We start from the raw sequence: 15,299 nt of genomic DNA, 5'->3' as shown, positions 1-15,299 counted from the left end.
GCAGAAGACCTAAATAGACATTTCTCCAAAGAAGATATACAGATTGCCAACAAACACATGAAAGAATGCTCAACATCATTAATCATTAGAGAAATGCAAATCAAAATTACAATGAGAGCTTCCCTGTTGGCACCGTGGTTGAGAGTCCACCTGCCGATGCAGGGGACACGGGTTCGTGCCCTGGTCCGGGAAGATCCCACATGCCGCAGAGCAGCTAGGCCCACGAGCCATGGCCACTGAGCCTGTGCGTCCGGAGCCTGTGCTCTGCAACGGGAGAGGCCACAACAGTGAGAGGCCCGCATACCACCAAAAAAAAAAGAAAAAGAAAAAAAAAATCTAGAAACAATAAATGCTGGAGAGGGTGTGGAGAAAAGGGAACACTCTTGCACTCTTGGTGGGAAGGTCAATTGATACACCCACTATGGAGAACAGTATGGAGGTTCCTTAAAAAACTAAAAATAGAACTACCATACGACCCAGCAATCCCACTACTGGGCATATACCCTGAGAAAACCATAATTCAAAAAGAGTCATGTACCAATATGTTCATTGCAGCTCTATTTACAATAGCCAGGACATGGAAGCAACCTAAGTGTCCCTCAACAGATGAATGGATAAAGAAGATGTGGCACATATATACAATGGAATATTACTCAGCCATAAAAAGAAACGAAATTGAGTTATTTGTAGTGAGGGGGATGGACCTAGAGTCTGTCATACAGAGTGAAGTAAGTCAGAAAGAGAAAAAAAAATACTGTATGCTAACACAGATATATGGAATCTAAGAAAAAAAAAAAAAAGGTCATGAAGAACCTTGGGGTAAGACAGGAATAAAGACACAACCTACCAGAGAATGGACTTGAGGATATGGGGAGGGGGAAGGGTAAGCTGTGAAAAAGTGAGAGAATGGCATGGACACATATACACTACCAAACGTAAAATAGATAGCTAGTGGGAAGCAGCCGCATGGCACAGGGAGATCAGCTCAGTGCTTTGTGACCACCTAGAGGGGTGGAGGGAGGGAGATACAAGAGGGAAAAGATATGGGAACATATGTATAACTGATTCACTTTGTTATAAAGCAGAAACTAACACACCATTGTAAAGCAATTATACTCCAATAATGATGTTAAAAAAAAAGCCTTAAAAAAAAAAAGTCTACAAACAATAAATGCTGGAAAGCATGCCATGAAAAAGGAACCCTCTTTCACTGTTGGTGGGCATGTCAATTGATACACCCACTATGGAGAACAGTATGGAGATTCCTTAAAAAACTAAAAATAGAAGTACCATACAACCCAGCAATCCCACTCCTGGTTATATACCCAGAGAAAAGCACAATTCAAAAAGAGTCATGACCACAATGTATGGAGAACAGTATGGAGATTCCTTAAAAAACTAAAAATAGAAGTACCATACAACCCAGCAATCCCACTCCTGGTTATATACCCAGAGAAAAGCACAATTCAAAAAGAGTCATGTACCACAATGTTCACTGCAGCACTGTTTACAATAGCCAGGACATGGAAGCAACCTAAGTGTCCATCAACAGATGAATGGATAAAGAAGATGTGGCAAATATATACAATGGAATACTACTCAGCCATGAAAAGAAACCAAATTGAGTTATTTGTAGTGAGGTGGATGGACCTAGAGTCTCTCATACAGAGTGAAGGAAGTCAGAAAAAGAAAAACAAATACTGTATGCTAACACATATATATGGAATCTAAAAAAAACAAAAAATTGTTCTGAAGAACCTAGGGGCAGGAGAGGAATAAAGACGCAGATGTAGAGAATGGACTGGAGGACATAGGGTCGGGGAAGTGTAAGCTGGAACAAAATGAGAGAGTGGCATCGACATATATATCACTACCAAATGTAAAATAGCTAGTGGGAAGCAGCTCTGTGCTTTGTGTCCACCTAGAGGGGGTGGGAGAGGGAGGGTGGGAGGGAGACGCAAGAGGGAAGAGATAGGGGGATATATGTATACGTATAGCTGGTTCACTTTGTGATACAGCAGAAACTAACACACCATTGTAAAGCAATTATACTGCAATAAAGATGTTAAAGGAAAAAAATTTAAACATCCTTTAAGAGCCAGAAATTTTTCCTTCTAAAAGATCAACTCTACTTTGAATAACAAGACAATCTGAAACCCCTATTTCATGTCCTCCTGAGTGGTTATTAGCATAGAAATTGTGTGCTGCCTCTAGTATGCATGTATTTTTCACTTTTAAATTTAATTTCTTTAAAATGAAATCAGGTATCCTGAAATTAACTCAAGCTCTGTAGTCAGACTTGCACTCAAATTCTGGATCTGCCACTTAATTTATTATGTGATTGACTCAGTCCAGTTCCTTCAGAAATTACAACTGGGGAAAAGATTAAAGTTCTATCTTCTTATATGGGGTGTGCAGATGAAGAGGAAAGAAATGAAAAACCTGTGATGTGGTACATTACCAAGCTGGCCACTACACGCGACAAGTTGTGAAAAGAAAAAGTGTGTTAAGCAGGAAGTGTATTCCCTTGGCACATAGGGCTTCTCTTGAAGAGTTACAAAGGAAACAAAAATTAGAGTAGTCCACTGAGGGTGAGGGGAAAGGGTGGGGATTTAGGCTCATCTTCCTCCCTTCCCTCATCCCCATTGGTCAGTCCTTACCCCATGTGGACTTAATCACCCTGCATTTCCACGTTAGGTCATCTGACTCCAGCAGACACTCAGGAGGCCAGATCCCACGCCCCAAAGTGTGTGTTTCATCTTACATTAGTTTTCTATTGCTGCATATCACATTACCACAGCTTAGCTTCTTAAAACACAATTAGGTTTATCTCACAGTTTCTGTGGTTTGTCTGCCCAGGGTGTACATAAGGCTGAAATTAAGGTGTCAGACAGCTGCATCCATATCTCAAGGACAGACAAGGGAAAGATCTACTTCCATGCTCCACTGGCTTGTTGACAGAGTTCATTTCTTTGTGGCCATATAACTGAGGTCTCTTTTCTTGCTAGCTGTTAGTGGGGGACCAATTCAGTTCCTGGAGGCCTCTCCTGGAACTTTGCTGAGTTGCCCTCCTCACAGCTTGGCAGTCTGTTCCCTCAAGCCTGCAGAAGGATCTCTGATGCCCTATCTTCTCTTCAACATCAAGCCCACACAGAGTAATTTCCCTTTTGATTAATCCAAAAAAAATCAGTGGATGAGTAACCTAATCATGGGAATCATACCCCATCATAGTCACAGGTTCTTCCCACACTCAAGAGGAGGGTACTACACAGGGCATGTAAATAAGGGACAGAATCTTAGAATTCTGCCTGCCACAACCCAATTCCAAAAGTGAGAGGATAACCGGGTGTTGCCAGGGCATGAAACGAGAGAAAAGAGGAAGTCAGGGGACATGAAAACACAAAAGTTTTGTCTCAATACATTGACCCTGGTCAATTTTCTCTTGTATTTTCTCCATGTGAAAAATTGGGAAAATGAGGCTAAAAATTTATATCATTTGGTGGAAGCATTATGTTAGAGTGCATATTAGTTATCATTTTTTCCTATTTCCTCAGTGTCAGACACTCAGCTATGCACTCCACACGCATTCATATTTAACGACTTCCTATTCTGACAAACCAGTGAGTTTGGTCTTCAAAGCCTCATTTTGTGAAAGAAGCTATCCACCTTGTTGTTACTGCCTATACATCACGTAACATACTTGGTGTAGTGTCTCACGTAAAAGCCTATTTTAAATGGTGGCTATTATTTTAGGAGTTGTATAAGTATTTTTGGTGAAATCATACTTTTATATTTGTATAAAATTTAAGCCATATGGCTAACAGGAATCCTCACGCCTCTCCCCAAAGTGGAAGAAATAAATTAGGCAAACACACATAAAGACTTCTTTAACCAAAACTATCTTTTAGCTATTTGTGTTACTATTTTAAGTACTGAACTTCAGTGAAGGAATAAAAGCTTAACTTTACTGAGTGTATATGTGCATAAGTGAGTGTGTTTGTATAAGTGTGTGAGAATCCAGCAAATCCATACTATCTTTAAGAGTAGAGGTAGGTCCAAGAAAACCTTATATTTTTTCCCCTTGATCCTACCAGAACTGCAGAACAGGCTACTTACAGCATTACTGTCAAAAGGATTAACAACGTATATCATCAAAAAATGCAAATTCAAAATTCAAAATTTTTCTTCTAATTATAGAACTGCTGTTATTTTCACCCATTATCTCCCTGCCCTCCACCGGCCAGGATTTTTTCTTTTTTTCTTTTTTAAACCAGCTTATCTTCCCTATGTTCCTGTCTGTCTTCCTTTCTTCTCCTTGCCTTAGGTAATGTCCTGAAAATGAAGGGAAAACAAAATACTAAAAGGACCAGATTACATGAATGAAATACAAAGGCAAATTTTACTTTAGCAATATTCCTGCCAGAGAGAATTCTTACACTCTAGTGCCTCTTAGTCATTTTCAAGTACATGTATCAAGTCCCCAAACAGAACGTATACAAAAATGAAACCTATGAAATTCAACTCTATCAATCAGTTTTAGCTAAATTACACTGTGATAACAAGCAACCCTCAAAAATCTTAGTATCCTACAACAGCAGAGGTTTATTTCTCACTCAGTTTGTATTTTCAGCATGAGTCAGCTGTGGCTCTGTTCCATGAATCTTTAAGTCAAGGTCCAGACTGATAGAGGAAACCCCTAACTAGAATATTTCTCATCTTGTGGGGAGAGGAAAAGGTGGCCAAATCACAGACCGTGCAATGATTCTTAAAGTTTGTATTTAGAAGTGAAACATAATTTTCACTCATTAATCATTTCACTTCATTGCAGTGCACATAGCCAAGCCTGATATCAAAGGAGCAGGTAGTGATATATAGTCCTTCCTTACGGGGACAGCAGCAAATATTTTGAACAATAGAATCTACCACGGTAATTTACATTAATACCACAAAGGTAAATTATTCCACCATCCTCAAAGTAGAAGTAACATCACATTTCTTTGTATGTCACCAATGAAATGATTCCCCAAATGCATGGTTTTGGACTTTCCACCATTCTGCGTACATAGGCTCCTTGAGCTTGGTCTATTTCTATTTATGTAAAATCTGGAATGATAAAAGAAAACATAGCCCAGCTGCAAAAGGTGCAACTCCCAGGAGCAATGGCTATAACAACTGTGGGATGCAACCTCTCTGTCTAGCACTATTTATTAGCCTAGTGTCTTACACACCCAGCTGGTCATTTTGTGTCTAGCATGGTCCATTCAAAGTCAGACAATTCTGCTATCAGCTTCACTCTCTTTATGCAAGCTCATACATAGGGGATATTAAAACTATGTCACAAAACACTTAATATCCAGCTTACAGATACACAGGTAGCCAAACACTCTTGTGATACAGCCACCTCTAAGGTGCTGGTTTCAAGCAGGCTTAAGTCTACTAGTTTACCTATATAATGTGGTACCGTAGTGTGATTTTTTTTCCCCCAATCTGAGGAGCTCGATATCACAGCAAGAGTAGGGATGCACTCCTTGCAGCAATATTCCTTTCTGTTTCTGGAAATACACCTCTTAATTTTCAATGAGACTTGTAGTAGATGCAGTGCTGTACCACCTTCAGGACCAAGGCACTCATTCCCACAGCAACAAGGTGTGTTGGCTACTGAAGGCTCACAGCTGTGTTGGCTACTGAAGGCTCACAGCTGTCCCCCATCCAGGTTGCCCTTGACTGAAGAAAGCTACAAATATTGCTCCTCCCTAAGGGCAATCCACATCCAATAATTTGTTGATGTGCTGATACAGAAGACTGTCCCCTTCATCACCTAAATTGGGAAACCACTGAAGGGCCTAGTTTTAGAGTTCCCCACAATATTGGCCGAAGCTGCTGTTGCAACTGCATCGCAGTTCAGATTCTCTCTCAGCCCAATTCTACATTCATTGTTCCCTCAAAGATATTGATCCAGAGATCATGCACAAACATATGAAAATACCGATGTCTCAGAGTCTGTTTCCCAGGGAACCTGATCTGCAGTGGTTGGTCTGGAAATGATCCTACAAATCAGACTCTCAAATGGATTTTGGAGTTGACTCACTAGGAAAGAGGAGGCCATTATTGGTAGGAGGAGTATAGACAGCCCCTGGCTTGCTGTAATGACACAATTGTTCAAGAAGTCTTATGGGTGATAAACTGGAATGGACTTTCAGTAGAAGGGAACGCACTGTCGGGTGCAACACACAAGGCAGCTGAGAAGTACACGGGAACTAGTTATTACCCAGAGTACGGAATTGGCTGGCTGTTGCCCAGTGTACCCAATGCACTAAAGAAAGCAGTGAGACGCTAAGTATCATTAATCACCAATTTAAGGCAAAACTGCAAAGCCAGAGACCCTTGTTGGCAACATATAAAGAGACTCTTACTACCTGAAGGCAGAGAGCAGAAAAAACTAAGGACTGGGTCCAGGTCTCAATTATAATAAAAGAGTAGAAGAGCTCCGAAGGGGGTTGAATTCTCAGCCTCAGCAACTCTTCTATTGCTAAGAGAGTAGATCTTAAAAGCTCTCAACACATGAAAAAAAGCTGTTATCATGTGAGGTGATGGGTATTAAGTAAACTTCCTGCGGTGATCATTTCACAATATATACATACATAAAATCATTATGTTGTACACCTAGAACGAATATTACACATCAATTACATCTCAATTAAAAAAAAGAAAAGAAACGTCTTCTGCTTCAAGATCAGGCTCTTGAGAAACAGTCAATCCTGCAGCAGCAAGAAACACCAACCCAAGTTCAATCCTCAAAGAATGGTCATATTACATTACATTTATCAAGTTATCTTGCTATATTATATTTCATTGCAGCACAACACGGACAGAGAAAGATATCCAGAGATAAATTAATTAGGAAAATCCAAAAGAGAAACCTGAGCTTTGAAACAAAAATAAATATACCAGCAGTAGTCAAAGTCTGTAGGTTAGTTGAGGACTCAAACACCACTATATAAGCTAAATGAAATTGCCCTAACTCGGTTTATTTTTTGAGTAATTGACTAGAGTTAGTAGTGTAACCGTAGGACAAAAACACACGTAACCTTTAAATGCACATGCCTCAGGTTACAAAAAGTAATGGATTAGAGTATGAACATGTAACTCTAATCAGCCCTAAGTGTATTGGGGAAGGAGGGAGAGCAGGGAAAGGAGGAGGGAGAGGAACATAAATAGATTTAGTATTTCTCAGTTTCTTCCCCAAAGATATAAGACACCCCTCATCCCATCTCCTTGGGAGATGTGCCTTGGTATCTCAACAGGACCGTCCAATGCTTTTCTATGTTTCTTGCTCTCTCTCTGTCCAAGTTATCCTCATTCTTCAAACCTCAGGAGTAGCTGGCTAGGAAGAAAGTTATCTTTTCCCCTAATGGAAAAGATTAGCATCTCAGTGATAAGTTTTCCCATCCCTTTCCTTTCTATTTCCAAACTAGGGAACTCCTTTACAGAGTCAACTTGTTTTTCAACCCAGACCACAATTGTTTTGTCTCTTATATCTTCCTTCTAGAACTTAGAATATTTTTTTCAGGAAGAATGGTAATTATTATATTTTCCTTATACATTTTACTTTCCTTTTGTTGTAAGCTACGTTCTCCGAGAAGCAGATCCTGAGTGAGTTTAGTACTCAGGATGTTTATTAGGGCAGGGGTCCCCCAACCCCTGAGCGGTGGACCAGTAGCAATCCGAGGCCTGTTAGGAGCCAGGCCGCGCAGCAGGAGGTGAGCGGCGGGCCAGCAAGCGAAGCTTCATCTGCCTCTCCCCACCGCTCCCATTACCGCCTGAACCATCGCCGCCCACCCCTGTCCCGTGGAAAAATTGTCTTCCACGAAACCGGTCCCCGGCGCCGAAAAGGTTGGGGACCACTGTATTAGGGAGTGCCCTTAGGATCAACACAGGTAGAAGGTAGGGGAAGGGAGCTAAAGGGAGCAGAAGTCAAGCTTTAACACCAACCCGACAGCCTCAGCCAGCTAGAGTTCTGGAGGGAACTCACGGGCAGGGCAAACCCGTCAGAGTTTTCTCATGTTGTGTTAAAGTGGCTGGACCTTTATATTCCCACCTTGATTAGTCATCGAACATAGTCCAACGATATAGTTAGGATTCTATAGAGAAAGAGAGAAAGATTAACTTGAAGGAATTGACTTACGCAGTTGTAGAGGCCTGGTAAGTCCGAGATCTGCAGGGTAGGCAGCAAGATGGAGACGCAGGGAAGCGTTGCAGTTGGAGTCCAAAGGCAGTTTGCTACAGGCCGCTCTCCTTTTCCAGGGCTATCAGCCTTTTTCTATTAAGGCCTTCAGCTGATTGGATTAAACCCGCCCACATTATGGAGGACATGCTCTCCACAAAGTCTACTGATTTAAATGTTAATCTCTCTCAAAAGATACCTTCACAGAAACATCTAGAATAAAGTCTGACCAAATATCTGGGTCTCGTGGTCTAGCCAAGTTGACACGTACTTTTAACCATCACACCACCCAGAAAGGCATGATCTTGAGAAATGTCTCTACAGCTGAGGCAACCTATGAAGGGGCTGACAGCTGAAAGCAGTCTGCTGATAGCATGCCTTGCAGCTGGGGCAATGAATCCTTTCTTGAAATGGAATCTGAGCCGCGCCTTTCTGTGTTCAGGTTAATTAAATGTATTCAACAATTAAAGTTGCAGTTTAGAAGCTTATTAATAGGTTTCAAAGCAAAGGTTAATAAATATATATTAAGATACAGTCATGGAGGTTACATACGCCTTTTTTGTTCAAAAGAAATGAATAAGTAAGGGTGTTTTAAATATCTGAAATCATTATTTACATATGCAGTAAACCACATGTAGGGTCTACACTGTCTAAGCTACACAGATTAGTTACCATCACTCATCCAGGGAGCCTCCCTCAGAGTTAGCTTATATTCCTTATCCCTTTCAGAGCCTGACGTGGTGCTCTATTAAGGTGACTGTAGTGGAGGAGGGGCAAACAGACAACTTACAGAAACTTAATCCTGTGACTTAAGCAATTATTTGATAACATTTCCTGGAACAACTAATAAGTATTATTCAAGGATAACTTGTCAGGACTCAGAACAGAAGCACAAATACACAGAGATCTCAGTTTCTATCTCCCTCATTTTTTGTTTCTCTCCAGGTTCTAGTAGGCTTTACACCAGATGTGAGAGACCATCAAACCAGGAGTTGGGTGGATGGATAAAGACTGATTGAAGTGGAAGAATGATCACTTGAGATGTGCCTCCCCCATCTCCCCCACCTACTGGAACTGATTCCATTGGAGGAGTTACCTGTCCTGCAAACTCAGCTAATGAAATCTGCATGGAAGCGATTCCTCTCTCACTTTGGCCACACTGATTAGCTCAGGAATGGGCATGTGATGCAGAATGAGACAATGAAATATTTACGGAAGTTTCTGGGAAAAAGGGAGGGAGAAACGGTGTGGTGAGAGGTGAGATTGTCGCAGCCACCCTGAATATGAGGTGGGATGACAGAGAAGAGCCTTTTTGTCAAGGACTAAGCCTCCGGATTAAAATACACTTAAAGTTAGTTCCACCTCTGAGTTTTTCAGTTATCTATGAATTTTCTTTTTTGTACTTTCTGTGAGGTATATCACACACACACAAAAGAAAGTATAAAATTCATGTGAGGTTTAAAGACAATAATAAAGCAAACAGCAAGGTGACCACCAATCAAGGCAAGAAATTGAAAATTGCCAGCATCTCAGAAGGCACCCGTATACTCTCTCCCCGCCCCCCGCCCCCAGAGGTAACTGCCTGCCTGGATGTTGTGATAATCGTTTCTCCTCTGTACCACATAGTTTCTGTTTATCCTCCAGATATACTATCCAACCTTCACCTTGCTCTATACTCCAAGAGAAATAAATTTGTGTATTACATTAACAGATCTTCTTGTCCTCTGGTTTTCAGTTGAATGTGACCAAGGGGAGGTAGTGAAGGAAAATTAGAACATGGGAGGAGAAACCAGGGAGTTTGTTACCCGCTATAGGACAGTGTCTGGCAGCAGCTATGTCTCTTCTTGGAAGTTCCTGCCAGGCATAGCCCTGCCCTTCATGGTCCCCATGACATCATGGTTCTAGCCTCTACCAGAGGACTCCAGCGACTACGGTCTCATAATACTACCCCCTCCCCACATCTCTCCAGCCCAAGGAGTTCCTGTTGTTTCTAATCTCTGGTAAAATCCACCATCCCCTCTTTGGTTTCTCAACTCCTCTTCACCTGTGCAATTATTTCCCTGTATTTAATTCCCTGTATTGAAATACTTAGAATTTTTTTTCCTGTCTAGTCTACGAGATTAAGAGCAATAAAAGGCTAGCCACACTATCAGCCAGAGGGAAAGCTTTGAACATTTCACCAACTGTGGTTGTTGATAAGGGTAAGAAAGTTTCTTCATAGGTTTTTTAAAAGTTTTTATCATGCTGAAATCTATGATAGTATTTTTCTATACCTACTGAGATTATCTCATGATTTTTTTCTCCTTTAATCTGTTAATGTGGTCAAGTTACATTAATATTCTGTTTTCTCAATCTGATCCTCCCCAAAACAGACTCTGCTACAATGAGAAGCAAAATCAGGACACGGTTTTTCATTTTCTTCTGTGCTTAGTTGCCCACACACACACCCTTTTTTTTTTTCCTGTGAGCTTGTCATTTAACTTGAAAATTTTCTTGTAGGAATTTTTTCAGCACCTAGGATAAAGGGACATTCATCCAGAGATTTGGATTTTCTTCTGCCAATCCTGGACTACTTGTTGGATCACCAAAGTGATGCAAATTTAAGCTAAAAATTCACTTGATGGCCAACCTATTGTTCAAACTTCTCAGGGCCTTTTACCTCCTGCTTTACTCACTCATCACAAAGGTAAATTTTCCTACAGGGCCCTGGGGATAGAGATCTAGAGCATATTTAATTCTGGATCACCCTTACTCTGAAGAATGGCCTTTGGAGACCCAGCGTGGAGGGAGGGTCTCCCACGAGGTGCCCCATCTTGGGGAAATGCTGTGCTTTGTCTTCTGAGGTCTGTCCCTGACAAAGCTGAAAAACAAACACAACACAACACAACACAGGTTTGGTAAATGTTCTTTGAACAAAACAAGATTTAACACTCAATTTACCTTTCTAGGTTCCCACTCTCTTTGATATTGGCCTTATAATTCTGTTAGGGGAACCACTGACTGAGACAGCCCACCGTGGCCAGGCACCACAGTAACCACTTTCATGAGTTATCTTATGACAGGAGGTCCTGGTAAGGAATGCAGAACTAACAAGCCGCCACCAACTGGAAGAATTTGGGAAAGGTCAAAAGGAGAGAGGACATGCCAGTCCCTATGTCCACCAACCTCCCAGAATCCTCCTCGCTGGAATCCATCTTGGCTGAGCGATGCACACGCCACCAAGAAGGACCCTGAAACAGAATGACTGGCCAGAGACAACGGGGAAGCTAAACCCATCACCATTAAACCCGAGACTTCAAGCCACGTGGCAGAGCAGTCCTCCTGGGTTCCTTTACACTGCTGCTCTCCACCCGGGTGCCCCATCCCAATAAAGTCTCTTGCTTTGTCAGCACGTGTGTCTCCTAGGACAATTCATTTCTGAGTGTTAGACAAGAGCCCACGCTCGGGCCCTGGAAGGGGTCCCCTTCCTGCAACAATTCCTCACCATCTTAGCATCTCTTCAATACTTTTAAGAATAGTTTTTATTTAACATAGCATTTTTGTTTTAAGAGGAAAGGTCAGTTCAAATACCCAAATATCCATATTATCAGAAATGGAATTCTACTCCCTTTTGTTAAAAGCCAACTTGAATTAGGTTTTCTGTCACTTGCACATGAAAAAGTCCTAATAATTAAGAGGGAGATGTGGCTATCCATGCATCAAAATGATGTACTAAATGACCGGTTAAGTGTAAAGGAGATAGTGTCACTGCATCGTCATTTGTCACTTTTCTCCTTGAAATAAACCTTCTCAGAACTTGTGGTACATTATTTCTCTAGTATATTCTATGCACATGTTTATATCACCCTATGGGTATTACTGGGTGACATTAAATCATGGTTTCTATCTATCCATGTATGCTATAAGGGCCCTCAGGACATGGACCAGATGCATCCATTTATGAGTCAGTCAACAAATATCCATTGTGTCTTGTACAGACACTAAAAATACAATGGCAAACAAAGCAGCCAAGATTCCTGTCTTCATGTGCCTCACATGAAAGTGGATAAGACAGATACCAATAAAATAATCAAATAACAAAATGTATGAAAAGACATGGTGCTATGAGAGTATATAATGAGGGAAAGTGTCCTAGCAAGTAAGTCAGGAAAGGCTTTTGAGGAAACAATAATTGAAGCTGTTAGCTTCTGTGGAAAACATTACTGACTTTTCAAGGCATTAAGAATTATTAGGGAGAAATTTTTTTCTGTTAATTTTAAATTGTTCATTTAAAAATAACTGTGAACATGATGGCTTGTAGGCTGATTAATTTGAAATTCGATCAAGTAAATTGTTCTAAACCTTGTCCATTCCAGTGAACTCTGTATGGGATGCTTTTTAACCACAGGGTCCTGGCCTAAATCTAAGCATTCATCTCACACAAAATGTCAAGTGCATTTCCCTAGTACTAATTCTTTCAAATTCTCTCTAACACCTTTCCCCCAGAGCTATCACTATTGTAAAGCAAACTAAGGCCATCACCATCCAATACTTAAACTGTATATTAAAGATGTCATCCCATTTATCCGTGTTATCCTAGTGTCTGTTACTTCAGACAAGGTACAACTGGCCACAGATTATTTGCCAGCTAAGCTTAACAAAATGGCTCAATTGAATAAGTCAAGGCATCTTTGCTTCCTCAAACATGAGACACTAATATGAGGTAAGCATTATTTTCTGGACATGTTGTTTTCAGTGAAGTGTTTAAGATTTATGGGGTCATTTTTTGTGATTATTTCTGATGTTTCCTGACTACATTTACCATTTTCAGAACTCAAAGCAGCAGCTCCAAGTCACTAAATCATGCCTGGACCTCTCATAATTCATTCTAGCAGGATACTAACTGAACCAGAACCGTTCTGTGTTGCCATCTGCAAAGCAAGGTCTGGGAAGTGGAAAACTTTTAGCATTTGATCCAAAGTAGGGCAACTCAATTTTTTATAAAAGTCACCTTGAATTTTCAATCCCCCAATACATCTATTTCTCTTCACTTCACCCAACTCTTTGTAAACTGCAGAAATTCATTTTTAAGGGATGCATTTTAAAATAAAGGAACAGGGCTTCCCAGGTGGCGCAGTGGTTGAGAGTCCGCCTGCCGATGCAGGGGACACGGGCTCGTGCCCCGGTCTGGGAAGATCCCACATGCCGCGGAGCGGCTGGGCCCGTGAGCCATGGCCGCTGAGCCTGCGCGTCCGGAGCCTGTGCTCCGCAACGGGAGAGGCCACAACAGTGAGAGGCCTGCATACAGCAAAAAAATAAATAAATAAATAAAATAAAATAAAGGAACATTCTAACTAAACATTGTAGTAATCATTTCACAATATATGTGAAATCATGATGCGGTATACCTTAAACTTATACAGTGCTGTATCTCAATTATATCTCAATAAAAATGGGGGAAAAAGATGAGAGCTGATAAGTAAAAGTAAGCTAGGTAAAGAGGGAGGCAATAAGTATCATAGGCAGAGGAAACGCTATGTGCAAAGGTCAGGATTTGAGAAAGAATGTAGCATCCATTCTAGACACTATTTATTGCCTCATCAACATCCATTTAGCCTTTTCTTCCTCTGAATATGATTTCAATTTTGTTCAGATATCCGAATCCATCTCTGGATACTCAGGAGAATTTGATTAGTTTAAGCTAATTAGTGTGTGGCATTTCCTTGGCGACTATTATTTGTTCAGCCCAATAAAAGTTAAAGGGAAAGACCCAGTCCATGCCTCAAGGAGAGATTTTCCTCTCTCTTTCCTGCTGGATGTGATCAAAAAAAGCTTGTAACCCTTATTTCCACTGGCAATCCTCTTGCTACACCAGCCTTAAAATGAAGCCAAACTGTGGAGAGCTTAGCACAAAACAGAAATAAATTCAAGTATTTCATAATAAAAATAAAGGAACATTCGAAATATCACAAGTTTGTATTTTGTTCAAATTAAGCCAATAGGCTTAAAAATGTAATTTGACTACATCAAGACTTAATTCCCAATGTGAATATTCTATTAAGAAAGTGTTCATATTATGTCAGACACATAGCATACAGTACAATTACAAATAAACAATTCTGCAATATTGCCAGCTGTCTAAAATTTAAACAAGCATGGCAAGGAAACAGTCTGTTCACACATCACATTGTATTTAATCACATTAATTTCAAATGACTACTGATGATTTTGATAGTTAAGCTGATGGTGATGTTTATTTTTTCCATTTCTTCATTAATGCCATATTTGTATAGTATTAGACAATAATTTGTCAAGGTGCTGGAATACATTTTATTGAAAATAGTGTAAATATCTTTGTCAATTATAAAAAACATTTGTATTATAAAACTGTTTGTCACATAATTCTGAGAAAGTTTTCAAAGCTATTGTTCAGTAATTTCTTTTTTTTTTTTTTTTTTTTTTGCGGTATGCGGGCCTCTCACTGTTGTGGCCTGTCCCGTAGCGGAGCACAGGCTCCGGACGCGCAGGTTCAGTGGCCATGGCTCACGGGCCCAGCCGCTCCGCGGCATGTGGGATCTTCCCGGACCGGGGCACGAACCCGTGTCCCCTGCATCGGCAGGCAGACTCTCAACCACTGCGCCATCAGGGAAGCCCTGTGCACACCTTTTGACCTGAGTATCATTTCATAAAGTGGGGTAGCAGGGAAAGACCGTAAGTGTGCTCACCAAGGAGCATAGTAGGGCTGACACTGGAGACTAAATCTGACTTAAATGAACTTGGATGAGGGCAACAGAGTGGCAGCAAGGGCAAAGCAAGTACAGCAGAGAGCTGGGCAATCGTTGGTCCCAGAGGTCCTTGCCAACACAGAGAACAGCAGGAAACACAAGCATCAGACCGTGCATGCCATCAGCAATGCAGGGGCTGTTTTGATAAAGCCACCCAAGCACAGGACTTAGAGCAATGGGAGTGAGGCAAAGGATGGAGATGGTGTGAACCGGCTGCAGGGAGCAGAGAGGGGCTGAGGGAGTGGGTGGTGGAAGGTAGGCAAGTTCAAGTAACTCGGCCATCCACTGGCCTCACAACAAGGCCTGGGTCT

This window comes from Lipotes vexillifer, unplaced genomic scaffold, assembly GCF_000442215.2.
Source record: "Lipotes vexillifer unplaced genomic scaffold, Lipotes_vexillifer_v1.1 scaffold1010, whole genome shotgun sequence".
Taxonomy (NCBI): Eukaryota; Metazoa; Chordata; class Mammalia; order Artiodactyla; family Lipotidae; genus Lipotes; species Lipotes vexillifer.
Note: the sequence above shows the minus strand (reverse complement) of the source record.